This window comes from Cricetulus griseus, chromosome 4 (assembly GCF_003668045.3).
Source record: "Cricetulus griseus strain 17A/GY chromosome 4, alternate assembly CriGri-PICRH-1.0, whole genome shotgun sequence".
Lineage (NCBI taxonomy): Eukaryota > Metazoa > Chordata > Mammalia > Rodentia > Cricetidae > Cricetulus > Cricetulus griseus.
The window spans coordinates 67,482,287-67,497,465 of NC_048597.1; the positions used below are offsets into that span (position 1 = coordinate 67,482,287).

At 45.7% G+C, this 15,179-nt stretch overlaps 1 protein-coding gene and 1 long non-coding RNA gene across 4 annotated transcripts in view; one reads left to right on the plus strand and one right to left on the minus strand.

The window, feature by feature from the left end:
- Vps8 (VPS8 subunit of CORVET complex) overlaps positions 1 to 9,096 on the minus strand; it is a 208,312-nt gene extending 199,216 nt beyond the window's left edge. For both annotated transcript variants that reach the window (XM_027413022.2, XM_027413021.2), the window contains exon 1: positions 8,977 to 9,096. The gene's annotated coding sequence lies outside the window, so the exon portion shown is untranslated. The remainder of the gene's footprint in view (positions 1 to 8,976) is intronic.
- LOC113835351 lies at positions 9,026 to 10,928 on the plus strand. 2 transcript variants are annotated; one of them, XR_003484919.2, is made up of 2 exons: positions 9,026 to 9,355; positions 9,919 to 10,928. It is a non-coding gene; the product is annotated as an uncharacterized LOC113835351 (long non-coding RNA). The 2 variants fall into 2 exon arrangements; XR_004769985.1 differs by having other exon boundaries at positions 9,051 to 9,253.
- The last annotated feature ends 4,251 nt before the right edge of the window (positions 10,929 to 15,179 follow it).

Sequence of the window (15,179 nt, forward strand, 5' to 3'; positions counted from 1 at the left end):
CTCGGGATTATTAATGCAGCTGTCATTCCTACACACCAGCAGGTGTATGTCATTCCCTAACCCCTATAGGCTACTCTCCAGGTTCCCTCCTCTGCCTTTCATTTTACTGTCCTAGACTGTAAGCATGCTCTCTTCTCCATTGCTTTACACTCAGATTCACACCATTTCCTTGCTTTCACTTGAGAGGATCCTGGCCCCGGTACAGCATCCCAGCTTACTTAGACGGTCCTTCTCCAGTGGTTCTGAGACAGCCCCCATTTTTTTCTGGCCAGGCCACTGACCTCCTCCCCCTAGACCTGTCCCCCAGCCACTTAACCCACTATACAGACGACTTTTTTTTTTTTTTTTTTTTTTTTTTTTTTTTTTTTGGTTTTTCGAGACAGGGTTTCTCTGTGTAGCTTTGGAGCCTGGCACTCGCTCTGGAGATCAGGCTGGCCTCGAACTCACAGAGATCCACCTGCCTCTGCCTCCCAAGTGCTGGAATTAAAGGCGTGTGCCACCAACGCCCGGCTACACACGGCCTTCTACTCCGCAGCCCTCACTCTGGTTGTCACAGCAATATAATACTTTTTTAGGAAACAAAGGATATAGAATCTCCGCTTGTGTCTCTCAAGGTCAAGTACCTATGCTCTCTGCTATCTCCTAACAGTCGTGAACTCACCCTCAATCACAGGCAGTACCAGCAGTCCCTCACACCTCCAGTCACCAAGGAAAAGATTCTCTCCTTCCTTGGCCTGGCAAGATACCTTAGAACCTAGAATCTTAACTTTGCTCTTCTTGCTTGCCCCCTCTATGAAGCAGCTAAGGGACCCCCAACTGATCTTGTAGATTCTACTAGCCCTGTCATGCCTGTGCATTCTCTCTCTCTCTCTCTCTCTCTCTCTCTCTCTCTCTCTCTCTCTCTGTCTCTCTCTCACCTCCAAGTTGCACTCCTACAGACCCCTTGCCCTGACCTTGAACAACCCTTTATCCTGTATACTTCTGAACTTTGGGAAATGGCTCTAAGAATTTGAGGACAAAAGACAGGACCCACCTTTGCCCCTGTTGCCTACCTTTCCAAACAGCTGAAGACAACAATTAGGAGAGATGGCAGCCTGGCTTACAGGCACTAGCAGCAGCCTTCCTACTGGCCCAAGAGGCTTCTACGTCACCTTTGGTGGCCCTCTCTGTCCTCTCACCACGCAAACTCAAGGATCTCCATTCACACATGAGTTTCTCCACTCTGTCCCCTTCAAACTTTTTCACATCACCTTCTTGGAAACCCTGGTATCTCATTTGGTTCCTGCCCTCCACTAAAACCTGCCACACTCCTTTCCAAGGCCACCACCTTCAGCCATTCCTGCCTCAAGTCGCTTGAAACCCTTACCTACAGAAATCCACAACTTTCCATTTCCCCTTTGACATGCCCTGACTATACTTGGTTTATAGATGGAAGCTCATCTCTCAGCTCCAATGGCTCCACCAAGTGGGCTATGCCATAGTCTCCTCTGAACGGGTGGTAGACTCTACGGCTCTACCACCAGAAGGCAGAGCTCATAGCCCTCACTAGAGCTCTCGCCCTAAGGTCTCACAAGACAAAAGCATCGATGTATACACAGATTCTAATGATATGAACACAGATTCTAAGTATGCTTTTCACATTCTACACCACCATGCTTCCATTTGACAGGAGAGAGGGTTTCCTCACCACCAGAGGCATATCTATTACCAATGGGCCTCTGATCCAAAAGCTGTTAGAAGCCTCTTATCTTCCTAAGCAGGCAGAAGTTATTCACTGCTGGGGTCATCAGACCCCTACTAATAATATAGCCTTCAGAAATGCTTTCGCTGACTAAACATTCCAAGCTATGGGAGCTGTCAGGTGTCGTCAAGGTTGGCTCCTCCTACAGGACGGAGCCTGTCTCCCTGACTCTCAAGCAAAGTCCTTCCTGATGGCTATTCACAAATCTTTTCACAGTGGGGTTTGACCTCTCTACGGATTCCTCCAATCCCTCTTCTTCTACTCCAGCCTTCTGCCCTCCTTAACACTATCTATCACCCAGGAATGCTCCACCTGCACTAGAACCTCCCCACAGTGGGCCTTGAGACCCCTCCTTCCTTTAACCCACACCAGTTTCGGGGTAGTTTTCCAGGGGAGGACTGGCAGATAGAATTCACACACATGCCTCCTAACAAAAACCACACACGTCTTCTTACTATGGTAGACACTTTCTCAGAGTGGGTAGAAGCTTTTCCTGCTGCAGTTGAGACTGCAGGAGTGGTCTGTTTCCACCTCATGAATGATGTCTTACCCAGATTTGGTTTCACCCTGACTTGAACCAGGGTCACACCCCGAGCCCCCTCCTTCCTCAGTCCTTTTGAGTTAATGTACGACTGTCCCTTTCTTCTATGAACCAACCTCACTGTGTGACTATTTACCCTCTCACTCTCTTGAGACACCTTCTCCAAGAACACACTGATAGTAAGTATTCTCTCTCGGCTCTTTACTGATCCTATCATCCAATTCATATTACCAGGAGAATGGGTTTATTTGAAAGCCTCTTGCCCACAGGCCTTCAACCCAGGCTGGACTGGTCTACATCTGGTCACCCTTACCACACCAACCATAGCTAAACTTCAAGGAGTTACAACTTGGATGCACCTGTCACAGCTCAAACAGGCTCCTGATCTCTTATCTGGTAAGTACAGCTGTCAGTCTACAGGCTTAAGCTCTGAAGCTTAAGCTCTCCCACCTACCAGCCATCCCTGAGAATGGTCCCCTTTCTCACCCTTCTGCTGGGGGCTCTCTTTGTTCTCCCCACCTCCCACATAGCAGCACTTGGCAAGGCTGGAAGTTCCACATATATGACATACAAACTAATAGACTCCTTGGTCTGCCTTCTGTCCAGCCTCTGGCTGCCTCTCAGAGATCTCTCTAACTTTCCATCCCCAAGCAGCCTGTTTCCCCCACTGCAGAAAGGAACAGCTCCACTTCCATCTACCTGACAACCCCAAGAACCTTTGTTTTCTCCAAGACCAAACAAATGCAGCCTGCACTGAGGATCCCTCCTGGGGCCAGGGCCATAAGTACCATTACTCTGAACCAGGGTGGAACTTACAGACTCCACCATGGTCCATGCCATATGGTCACCTTCACTATTCAGGACACCTGGGATAAAAAGTGGCTCCAAGGGGTTGTGGGGCAGATCTGCACCTACATATCGAGGGCTAGCCCCTCTCACAGAAGGGGGGTGGTAATTTTTTAGATCTCTGGAGGAAGCACCTGCCACCCTTCTAGATGACATGGTAGAGGCTATGCAACGGTCTGAGTCAAGGCTGAGTGACCTCTCTTAACCCAGCCTTTTAGAAGACTGTTCTAAATAAATGTCTGTGTCTCCGTATTTACGGCAGTACAGTGGGCCACTTAATGTAACTTCATGTTCCTTTGCTCTCCCTTTCCACAATCCCTGGTGGCAGCTTGTACTAACATGTCAATTTCAGGAACCTCACTAGCTTAAGAAGGAAACCCCTCCTGGCGCCAATTCAGTTTTACCAGTGTACAGACAAATCCACTGTGATCCCCGTTTCCCCATCCTACACAAAGAAGAATTCTATACTCTCCTCCAAGTCTCACCCAAGGACCAACAGGCCACAACCCTCCCAGCTGTGGTCAGAATTAGTCTGCCAGCCTCAGTGGCTGCTATGGGTTTGGCCATAGGTGGCTCGGGTCACAGACTGTATCTGTCTCAGAAGATGTCCACCCAGCTAGCAGATTCCCTCCAGGGATCAACACTGGCTCTGCAATTCCTCCAAAATCAGCTCACTTCTCTGTCTTCGGTGGTCCTACAAAAATGGAAGGGCCCTCAATTTGCTAACTCATAAAAAGGGGTAGGGGTAGGGCAGCTGCCTCTTTCTCTAAGAAACCAGTCTGGCCAGGTATAGGGGAGGATTAAAAACCTACACAAACTGGAAATGACTGTGTGGCCACCAGGGGCCAATTCCTTTGCAGAACTCTCATTTTGGTCTCCCATGAGCCCTTGGCTCCTACACCTCCTTGCCCTACTGATTTCCATGTTTCTTGTAATAATGACCATTGCCTGTCTCTTCAGGGTCTTCTAGGAAAAAATTAGCAAAAGTACCCAGCTGTCACCAGGCCTCCTACCATTGTCTACCAGCCTGAGCCCTTGCTTTGGAGCAGCATTCCAGACTCCTTCAAAGTGCCCTAGCATCAGAGAATCCCACAGAACCTGAGCAGTGAATGAAAAACCAGATGTTTCTGGCTATTACCTGACCCCCAACCTCCCCAGCCTCTTGACCAACATTTCAGCCTTCCTGGACCCTAACAACTTCACCCCAGTTCAGCAGAAAGTAGTTACAGAAGAGACTATATGCCCCTTTATCATCAAAAAGCATGGAATGTCTGCTTCCCCAAGAAAGTCCTTTCCCCAACTCAGAGACTTGAAGAAACTCTCTGCTTACTAAAAAGGGAGTCATTCTCCTTATCGATGCAACTTGCCAAGGTCAATGATAGCCTCTGGGCTCTCTCAGTCCCTGCTCACAAGCCTCATCCCAGCTCACAGCCCCCTTTCTCCAGGACCCATTTAACCCTAAAAATCATTCCCCTGTCACTTCTTGCTTTCCTGGGACATAGCCTTGGCAGTTTGGAAAAACAAAACAAAAACCTTCCCGAATCTTCTAAGTCTTATTTGTAAGCTTCTCCCTCTCTCTCTCTCTCTCTCTCTCTCTCTCTCTCTCTCTCTCTCTCTTTCTCCCTCCCTCGCTCTTTTGTTCTCTTGTGCATTCTCTTGAACTCACTTCCTTGCTCTTCTCTCTTCTCTACCTAGAAGCCCAGACTGGCTTCAATGTCATTAGAAGTCCAGGCTGGCCTTGAACTCATGAACCTCCAAGCCTAAGCTCTCAAAGTGCTAGCATTATAAGCATGCTCAGTGGTAATCTGCTTAAGGCATGTTTTCCTGAGCCCTCTCTTGGTACCTTCCTTCCTATGATTCACCAGTTAAATGACCAAATGACTACGCCTTTTCTCTCTGACTACACAAGCCATACTAGATCTAGGAGCCATAATTCTAGATCTCTGGGCTTAATACCTTGTATACTGCAGAGACATTTAATAAATGCTTGCTGATCAACACGAGAAGACAGGAATAACACCCGTGCTATAAATTAAACATACCAGTGTTACCTGTGACTGTTACCCTAGTATGTTACTCCTTCTGCCTCTACATGGCTTCTCTCTCTACTCCCATCTCCTAGCCCTGCCTATACTTTCTGCCTAGCTACTGGCCAATCGGTGTTTTATTCACCAACCAATAAGAGAAACATTTATACAGAAGGATATCCCCCATCAACTGATAAGTCTCAGGGACAGCATTTGACTCAGAGTATACAGAGATCTGCACCACAGTCAGACAAATTACCACCACTGGGTTCCACTTCCATGGACACAGCCAGACTCCTCCCAACTACTGCTACAATTTGAGGTTCTGCTTTTAAGGTTCCAAACCTTGAGCCATTCCCAGATTGATCTGTCTGCTGACTGTTCACAGTTTAAGATGGGAGCTCAGCTGTTCCAGAAGCCACGAATGCCTGCCTGTTGCCCACATTTCCACGACATAATGGTGATGGACTCTTAATCTCTCTGGAACTTTAAACCCAAATAAGCCCTTCTTTCCTCCATTGCTGTTGGTCATGGTGTTTTATCACAGCAACAGAAAGTAACTATGAAATCATTCTATTCAAAAGCTTCCCGCCTACATCTAGGATAGTTTTTATTTTAATCTAAAAACGTTTCTTAACTACCTTTCAGCTTTTGTATTACATGACACAAACTCCATGATCTCTAGAGGTTTTATGGTTTTTCATTTATTTGGCTTATTCATGATAATGCATCCTGTATCTCTTTAATTTAAAGGAACTCAACCATTATCTACAGAAAAGAGAAACAAGAAAAGGTATGATTCACACAGCCAAGGTATTCCATTCAACTATGTTTCACATGAGTGCAGAATGGGAAATGGATACCTGCTGACCTTTTGGTCAGTCTCAGCTCATGCATGCCATGGAGAGGCAACTGACTTCATCTATGCTAACAATAATAAGCAGCACTCTGCTCCAACATGGAGCAAAAGTTGGCTGCACTGGGATTCGTAAGAGCACATCAGTCGAGCACATCAGTCTTCTTGAAATGCCTCAAAGGTACACAGTTGGGAAAGCCACTAGAACCATGTGACTTTAATGGTGCCACCAATCATGTGCTGGTGAGTCTAGCCAAAAAAAAAAAGTAAGCACAGGACATCTGTCTCCAATATGGCCTCAATCAAGTTTCTTCCAGAAATATGTAAATACTGAGGCAAGAGTTTTCTCTCAACTCCAGGGTACACTGTCTTGGAGAGGCTGTTAGGAGTCTGTTTTTCACACTAAGTTACAGAACAGAATGAGCTCTGCAATCAGAGAAAGCAATGGGGACCAAGACCTTGGAGGTCCCTTGTGAGGGGGGACAGGTGATGTAATGACACCCTATGGCATCCCGGGTTTGTAAATTAATAAATCTCTTTTGGTTTAGTGCATTTGAATTAATTTTCTGACACTTGGAACAGAAAGAGGCCTAACTTTGAAAACTTTACTTGTTACCAACGTAAGCCTGAGCAGTTATTACCAATGAGAAGTCCAGGCTAAACCTACAGCTGCTGACTCAAATGGACAATGCACTTAGGATCCCATATACAGTGAAGGAACCCAAATGATAATTTAGTCCAATCTAAAGGGGAGCAGACTGGCCTCATAAATATACACATGGGTGACTGGGAACTGTAGGGTGTGAAAAGATGTCATCCAATGTCCATGAAACCTAATAAACAAACCAAAAGTTAAAAGGTACTTAACACTGAACACGGAAGAGAGCTCAGTCAGTACAATGCCCACCATGCAAGATGAGGACCTGAGTTTAGTGATTTGATGACATCTGTCATTATGTCCCCAAGACTCAGAAAAAAAAAAAAAAAAAAAAAAAAAAAAAAAAAAAAAAACAGGCCAATTGTGGGACATGTTTGTAATCCCAGCACTGGGGAGGTGGTAACAGGCAGATCCCTGGGGCCCAATGACCTATCTGTCAGCCCAGATAGGTCATAAACAGCAGGCTCTCCAGTTCTCAAAAGCAAGGTGGGAGGCCATCAAGATGGCGCAGTAGGCAAAGCCCCCTGTGCAAGTCTGGCAACCTAACTAAATTTGATTCCCACATAAAGATGGAAGGAGAGATTCTCACAAAGTTGTGCTCTGATCTCCACATGTATGCCTTGGAAGTCACACATGCATATACATAATAATAAAATTTAAATTTTTTGTTAAAAAACAAAACAAGGTAATCTGAGGAGATGACTCAGTAAAATGCTTGATGCACAGATATGAGGACCTGAGTTTGATATCCCAAAATCTATATTAAAAATCTGAGCATGGTGGTGCCACCCTGAAATCCCAGCTCTGGAGAGACAGAGATCCCTGAGGCTGAGTAGCTCACATGTCTACCTGAATCAGCAAGCTATGTGCATTGGGCAACAGGTCTTGTCTCAAAAACAGAAAATTGAGGGAATGGGAGAGATGGCTCAGTGATTTGGCTGAAAATATACTGATCTCACAAAGACCAGGGGTTGGTTCCCAGCACCAAACAGGTAGCTCTGGAAAGGTTGTAATTCCAGCTCCAGGATTGTGAAAACCTCTGCTGGACTCTGGGGGCACCTGCATTCACCCCTGCACACACACACACACACACACACACACACACACACACACACACACACACACTCCAATGTCAACCTCTGGCTTCTACATACACTTACACAGTCAACAGAAAAAGGGAGACTCGCAAGTGCACAACACATCATGCTCACACACAAAGGCCTTACTTCTCCCATCACCAGGGCTAGAATGTATATGCCATAGTGGGATAAAGCTAAGAGTCACCAAAACTACTCCAAATGCTGGAAGACAGAAAGCACTCACAGCTGCCAACCGTCCAGTTACAAAGGAAACATAAAGAAAATAATCAGCATCTCATTCTGTTGGAGGTCTGTAAAGAATTTTCTCACATAGCTCAGTCACTTCAACCATACAAAGCCCAACAGTTCAAACAAACCTGCTCCATTTATCTTTATTGTGTATTCTACAAGCCAGGTCAGCTATTGCCAGATGATTCAATACTTTTCTGCTTAAATGTCAACATGAGCAAACCCATGACTTAAACACATGTGGGTCCCCATCCTCTTCTATATTGGAAGCACTTCAAACACAGGAGTGTAACACAAACCCACACACCGCGACGTGTAATTCTCTCCCCGGGACACCTGGAATAGTTAGCAACACAAGGCAACATCTGTGCTTACGTTACTTGGCACTTTGTGGGGGGTGAGGGGTGCAGAAGAGTGGGCAGTTAAGTCACTAAGCAATCCGGGGCAAACACAGCCCCGCCTCCTTAGCACGACTCGGTAGCCACTCGGGATAACCCAGGACAAGCCTACTTTCTTTGAAACACTCTCATTTAGTACACCCAAACTCTGGATTGCCAAGTCCTTCTGTCCCCGAGTGCCACACCTGGACAACTAGTCAAGGTACAGGGGTGCCCCAACTTCCACCTTCCTGCCCTCGGGCTGGGCGGTCACACTTGGCAGGAGGCGAGGAGGAACCGGCCCCACAGGCTGCACTTCAGTCCTGCGGGGTGAGCGCCTCCATCCCGAGCAGCGTGGGAAGGACGGCACCCACCTCTGGCCGCAGCCCCGGCGTGGGCGCGCCGGTCCCACTGCCTCGCAGGAGTGCGGACCCGGGTGGAAACTGCTGACCCTGTCCGACGCCAGCCCGCGGTGGCGGCAGGGTCCCCGGGAGCCACCAGGGCGCAGGTCCGTCTGCGCACCCCTGCTGCGCTGCCCCGCACCCGCCGCCCCGCCTCTCCCCTCTACTCCCCTCCCCTCCCGGATCCGGGACACGAGTTACCTGAGCCTGCGTCCGCCTTGTCGGGACCCCGGCCCACGTGACCCCGCGAGGCCAGCCCACGCACGCGCAGTCTCTGCAGCTCGCGGGCGCGCTTCCGCTCTCTTCCCGAGCAACGCTCGGCGCTGGGCGGTGCGAGCCTCTGCGCCACGCCCTCCTTAAAGGGAGACTGTCGTGCTGCCAGGGACTGTCATCGTCTTCGGGGGCCTCCGAGGAAGAACACAGACTAGTCAATAGAGGTCGTCAGAAGGGAAAGGAACGTCCCTTTCAGCCCTGATCAGTGAGTTCATCTGATCTCCCAGAAACTGACCCCCAAAGTCAGGCGTCTTGGCTTTTGCCTGTCATCCTAGCACGCAGGAGCCTGAGGCAGGAGGATCGTAGTGTGAGTTCAAGCTAGCGCTAGCCTGGGATACACAGTGAGGCCTGTCTTAGATTCGATGCATGGATGGATGGATGGATGGATGGATGGATGGATGGATGGATGGATGGATGGGTGGGTGGTGGGTGGTGGTGGTGCGTGGGGTGGGTCAAGTTGGATTAATTTCACTGGATTTTGTAGTATCTATTTTTTTAATTTTTATTTTATTGGTGTTTTTCCTGTATGTGTTTCTGTGTGAGGGTGTTGGATCCTGGAGTTACAAACAGTTGTGATCTGCCATGTGGGTGCTGGGAATTGAACCCAGGTCCTCTGGAAGAGCAGTCAGTTCTCTTAACCATTGAGTCATCTCTTCAACCCTCCAGTTTTAAAAGTTTGCCACTTTTAAAAGTTTATCTTAACATCAGAAATACAGCGTGGGCCACATTATCAAACAAAGAAGCCCTGAGTGACAGAACTCAGGCAGTTCCGGACAGAGAAACTCATCAGACACGTTTCTTTTACTAATTTGATACTGGAAAAAGATTAAAACTTTCAGGACAGCTTGGCTTTTAATGTTGCCACTGTAGGTATCATTAACCCCAGGAGGCAGGCACTACTCTTGATGGACCAGAATTGGAGGAAGAGTGGAGGAAGATGCTTTGGGAGGAGTTACAGAAAACGCCCAGTATGGCTGACATCATTTGAGTATCAACCAGGCTCACTATACTTCTAGGCCGGGACAGACTCACAAGTGGGAAAGACAAGGATTTGTCCTGTGGGTACTTTGGGGATAAGAACTTGGTGGGGTGCTTGCAGTGTTATAAAGAAATTATAGGACCGCTTAGGATCATGGGTGAAGGAAAATAATCAACTTATCTAGAAGGTGGGCCAACTGTAGGCAGGAGCCTGAGAGACTGTCTAACTGAGGGAGGTGCAATCAGTTACAGTCTAAGGTGAGTTTAGGGACCAGTGCTGGCCTGATGTGGCCGGGGTATGGGCAGTGGCTTTCAAACAGCTTTAATTGTCACCCACAGAAACACATTTCAGCCATGACTAAGCATGTGTATATGTGTAGTGTGTATGATAGGAGGCTGTCTAAAGCAGGCAGGGTAGAGAGTTTAGTGACACCAGAGCCCTGAGTGACAGAACTCAGGCAGTTCCGGGCAGAGAAACTCAGCAGACACTTGAGGGGTGGGTTATGGGTTGTTAGTGGACCTTTTCAAAATATTTCTGTGGCAGTCATGCACTTATATTTCTGTGGCAGGCAGGCACTTACATTTCTGTGGCAGCCGTGCACTTACACTTCTGTGGCTATCATGCTCTTATTCTGGATAACTCCAGAAAGCAAACCTAAAACTTTTGGGTGGATGTTATAGGAGAACAGATTTCAACTCAAGCTACCTCCAGAATCCCTTCAATCAATGTAACAGCCTTACGTATGCCCTTGTTCACAGTGTGGAACGGTTGGAAGAGAATCACATGCTTGCCTATCCATTGCCACTTAACTAAAAATAAAAATAGTATATGCTTACTAGAGAAAGTTTGGAAAATTCAGGAAATATTTAAAAATAAACACTACCCATTTTTCTCTTTTGGACCTACTTTCATTAATTCTTTTTTTTTGGATAATTGCTTTTTATCATTTTTTGTTTTGGTTTACAGGAGAGTTAGCCGTAAAATTTTTATTCTTTTCTTTTATTTATTTGTTCTTTGACATATTAGAATACATTCTGTTTCCCTCCAACCCCTGCAATCCCTCCCACCAGTCCCTTTCCCAGATTCATGACTTCTGAAATATTTTTAAAATTTCATTTTATGCTTACCTGTATGTATGTATCTGTACCATGTGCATGTCTTGGAGGCCAGTCAGATGGTTGTGAATCACCATGTAGATGCTGGGCACTGAACCTGGGTCCTCTGCAAGAGCAACAAATGCTCTTAACTACTCCAGCCCAGGTTTCTTTCTTTCCTTCCTTTTTTTTTTTTTTTTTTTTTTTTTTTTTTTTTTTTTTTTCCGATACAGGGTTTCTCTGTGTAACAGCCCTGGCTTTCCTGGAGCTTGTTTTGTAGACCAGGCAGGTCTTGAACTCAGAGATCCACCTGGCCCTGGCCAGGTTGGCCTTGAACTCACAGTAATCCTCCTGACCTAGCCTCCAACTATTGGGATTAAGCATTAAGCTCCTTTGCCAGAAAAGTCTTAAGCTTGGAAGACTGCTCAGTGGGTAAAAGCACTTGCCACCAAACCTGGCAACCTGAGCTTGATCCCCCGGGACCCGCACTGTAGAAAGATTTGTCCTCTGACTTACACGTATGTACTGCACTGTGGCACCTTGCACACATGCATCACATATCCACAAATAATAAATGTAACTTTAAAACCCTGTATAAATAGCACGAAATACATTCTGTGGAGTTGAGGGTGGAGCATAGTGTTTGGAATTTCATCCCCAACAGCTAAAAACAAGGCCATATATGTTTGTTTGTTTTTGGTTTTTGTTTTTCAATACTGGGTTTCTGTGTATAGCACTAGCTGTCCTAGAACTCACTCTGTAGACCAGGCTGGCCTTGAACTTCCAAGTATCAGAATTAAAGACTTGTGCCACCACACCCAGGTCAAAGCCAAACATTTATACAGCGAAAGCTACCATAAATATTGAGTCTTCTGATGGATCTGTACAAAGTAAATTCAAAACCTTCAAGAAAAGCTAGTCACTGTAGTGCCATTAAGAGCATTTGTGATCAGTAAGAGGAGATCACAATATCAACTTTACCAGACATTTAGAAGTTATCAAATGGCATTGTAGGGTTCTAGACTTCAAGGAAGACATAACAGCAGGTATGGTAGAGACAGCCTAAGAAGTGAAGTTTGAAGAGGCAGCTAAATTGATCTCATAAGAAAACCTCAACAAATGAGGAATTGTTAACGATGATGAGTTGAATCCAGTTCCTTGAGATGGAATCTACTTCCAGTGAAGATTTTTGTGAACACAGTCAGAATGTAAAAGCAGGGTTTGAGAAAGTGGGTTCCAATTTTGAAAGCATTCCCGCTGTAAAATGTTATCAAATAGTATCCATGCTAAGAGAAATCTGCCATCAATGCAGAGCCACTGACTCTAGGAAATGGATAGCAGCCACCCCAGTCTTCAGCAACTATGTCCTGATAAGTCAGCATCATCACATTGGGGCAAGACCCTCACTGGCAACAGTATTACCACTCTCTGGAGTGGTAATAATAACCTTTATTGTTAGATTTCTTAGCAATAAAGTATTTCTAGTTGAGGTATGTGTGTTGTCTTTTTATAATGTGATTGAATATTGACTATACTACAGAACAGTGTAAATGTAACTTTTACACACCATGAGAAACCAAAAAGTTGGCATGGCTTAAGTCCACCAAATTGCTTAACAAAAGTCAGGTAAGATTTTATTCCTGAAGTAAGTTTGAAGAATGGCCATCACACATGCCCACCAGCATTTATCTTTCTTTAAAAAAAGCTTTGCCAATTTGACAGATGAAATGGACTCTCATTTTAATTTGCATTGGATTAATAGTGAGATAGAAAATCTTTACAAATGTATGAACCCTTTATAGTTTTTCTGGAAACAAAATTCCACTGCCTGTGTTTAGGTATGTGGTGGCAAAGAGAACTAAGTGAATTGTTACAGACTTGAGAACAAACAAACAGCAGAACAATTTCGGAAATAAAGGGTGTGGTCACACCAAGATATAGTCAATTTTTTTTCTGTTTTGTTTTGTTTGAAACAGAGTGTTTCTATGTAGCCCTGGCTGTCCTGGAACTCACTATGTAGACCAGGCTGGCCTTGAACTCACAAAGATCCACCTGCCTCTGCCTCTGGAGTGCTGGGATTAAAGGCATGCTCGATAACACCTGTCCAGCACAGTCAAACTGTGTTGTGGTGTGCCATGTTAACAAAGATTGGTGGGAGAATCAGTCATCACATAGTATGTGACTGAATAGACTCGCACTGTTGCAGTCAATACAGTGTTGAGGTATTTTGGTTTTGTGTTGTTTTTTGTTTGTTTGTTTGTTTGTTTTCAAGACAGGGTTTCTCTTTAGCTCTGGAGCCTGTCCTGGAACTGCCTCTGTAGACCAGGTTGGCCTCAAACTCACAGAGATCCACTTGTCTCTGCCTCCCGAGTGCTGGGATCAAAGGCATGTGCCACCACCACCCAGCTCAGGGTTGAGGTTTTGAAGGTGACTTGGTTACAGCAGTGTCATTCTCCATATTAAATTAGTATGGCGATTTGAATTTCTCTCCATTTAGTAGTTTTATTTGTATTTCATTAACAAATTTGTTTTAGATGTATAATCTTTAAAAGTGAGTTTTGTGTTTGTATATACCCACATATGTATGTGTGCAATATTATGAAGGATAGCCTAAGCCAACTCGAGGTACTTGTGAGAATCTTTTTCCCTTATGAGAGATTCAAACAATATTCAAGTTTGAAAAACATTGTTATAGGAAGCTTGTCTCATGACTCTCTAAGCGTAGGCATTAAGGGTTTAAAAAGAAAGGTGAATGTAATGCCCACTTATGTACTAAAATTTTCTGTACATATTATTGTCTATCCAGCCTTTGGAATAGTGCCAGAAAGAAGTATACTGTTTAGGATTCAGAGCTTGTACTGAGTTAAGGCATACTATCTATCAAGTTGACGAGATATAGCAGCATGTCTGCATTTATCCAATGTGACTCCTAAGGACGATAGTGACTAAATGGGAAGTTTGTGAAGTGGTGAGCAAAGCCTCACATGAACTGTGGGAACCAGCGAGGGCTGACCACCCTGTGCACAGCCATCAGGAAGAATGGAGACCGTGATCCTGACACCACTGCTAGCTCTCTGCAGTAAGCCAACTCACCCTGAAGGCAGAGGATGCCTGCACATCAGAGCAAGCTCCAGAGAACAGCCTGGCTGGAGCACAGAGGGCCAGGAAATTGTTCTATATGCTACTGAGATGGCAGCTACATGTCAATATATGTTCCCGGGTCCTAATGGCTCCCTCAAAGGAGAGTGTGAGAAGGCACAAAGACAACAACACAGACCCCGGGAGTCAGGTGAAAGGAAAAACAGCAGACTCATTTATTTAGCAATGGGTAGAAATTTATATACCCTCCCAGCAACCAGGCATTCTGATCCATTGACACTGTGTAGTCGTCCCTCATTGGCTCAGCAGGATCAGGACCACTGACAGCAACTGTCAGACTCCAGGTTGGCTCAACTCTCAGCCTGGTAGGCCTAATGTCCTACAAATATACATTTGCCAAACCCATAGACACCAAGAGTGAGCCTTGTTAGCTATGAACTTGGGTGATACTGATGTGTCAGTTGAGATTCAGCCATTGTAACATGTGTGCCATGATGGGGGTTGTCCTTCTGTATATGTTTCTCTTATTGGTTAACGAATAAAACACTGTTGGCCAATAAGGCAGGAAGATAGGCAGGACTGGGAGAAGAGGAGAATTCTGGGAAGTGTAGGCAGAGAGGAGATGCTGTATGAAACCAGAAAGAGAGGACATTTTCCGCTAAGCCAAGACCACATGGAAATACATAGATTAATAGAAATGGGTTAATAATTAAGACAGCTAGCCAATAAGAAGCCCTAGCCAATGGCCAACAGTTTTATAATTAATATAAGCTTCTGTGTGTTCATTTGGGGCTGAGAAGTGTGAAGGGACCCACACGCGGACAAGAAACCGACTGCAACAGTGCCATTCTTACAAGGGCTGTTGACATAGGGGAGGTTTGGGTGTATGGAACAGAGGCAGGAAATGCATGTCCTAGCTCTGAACCCTCCTCTCAACCTCACTGTGAACCTGAAACTGC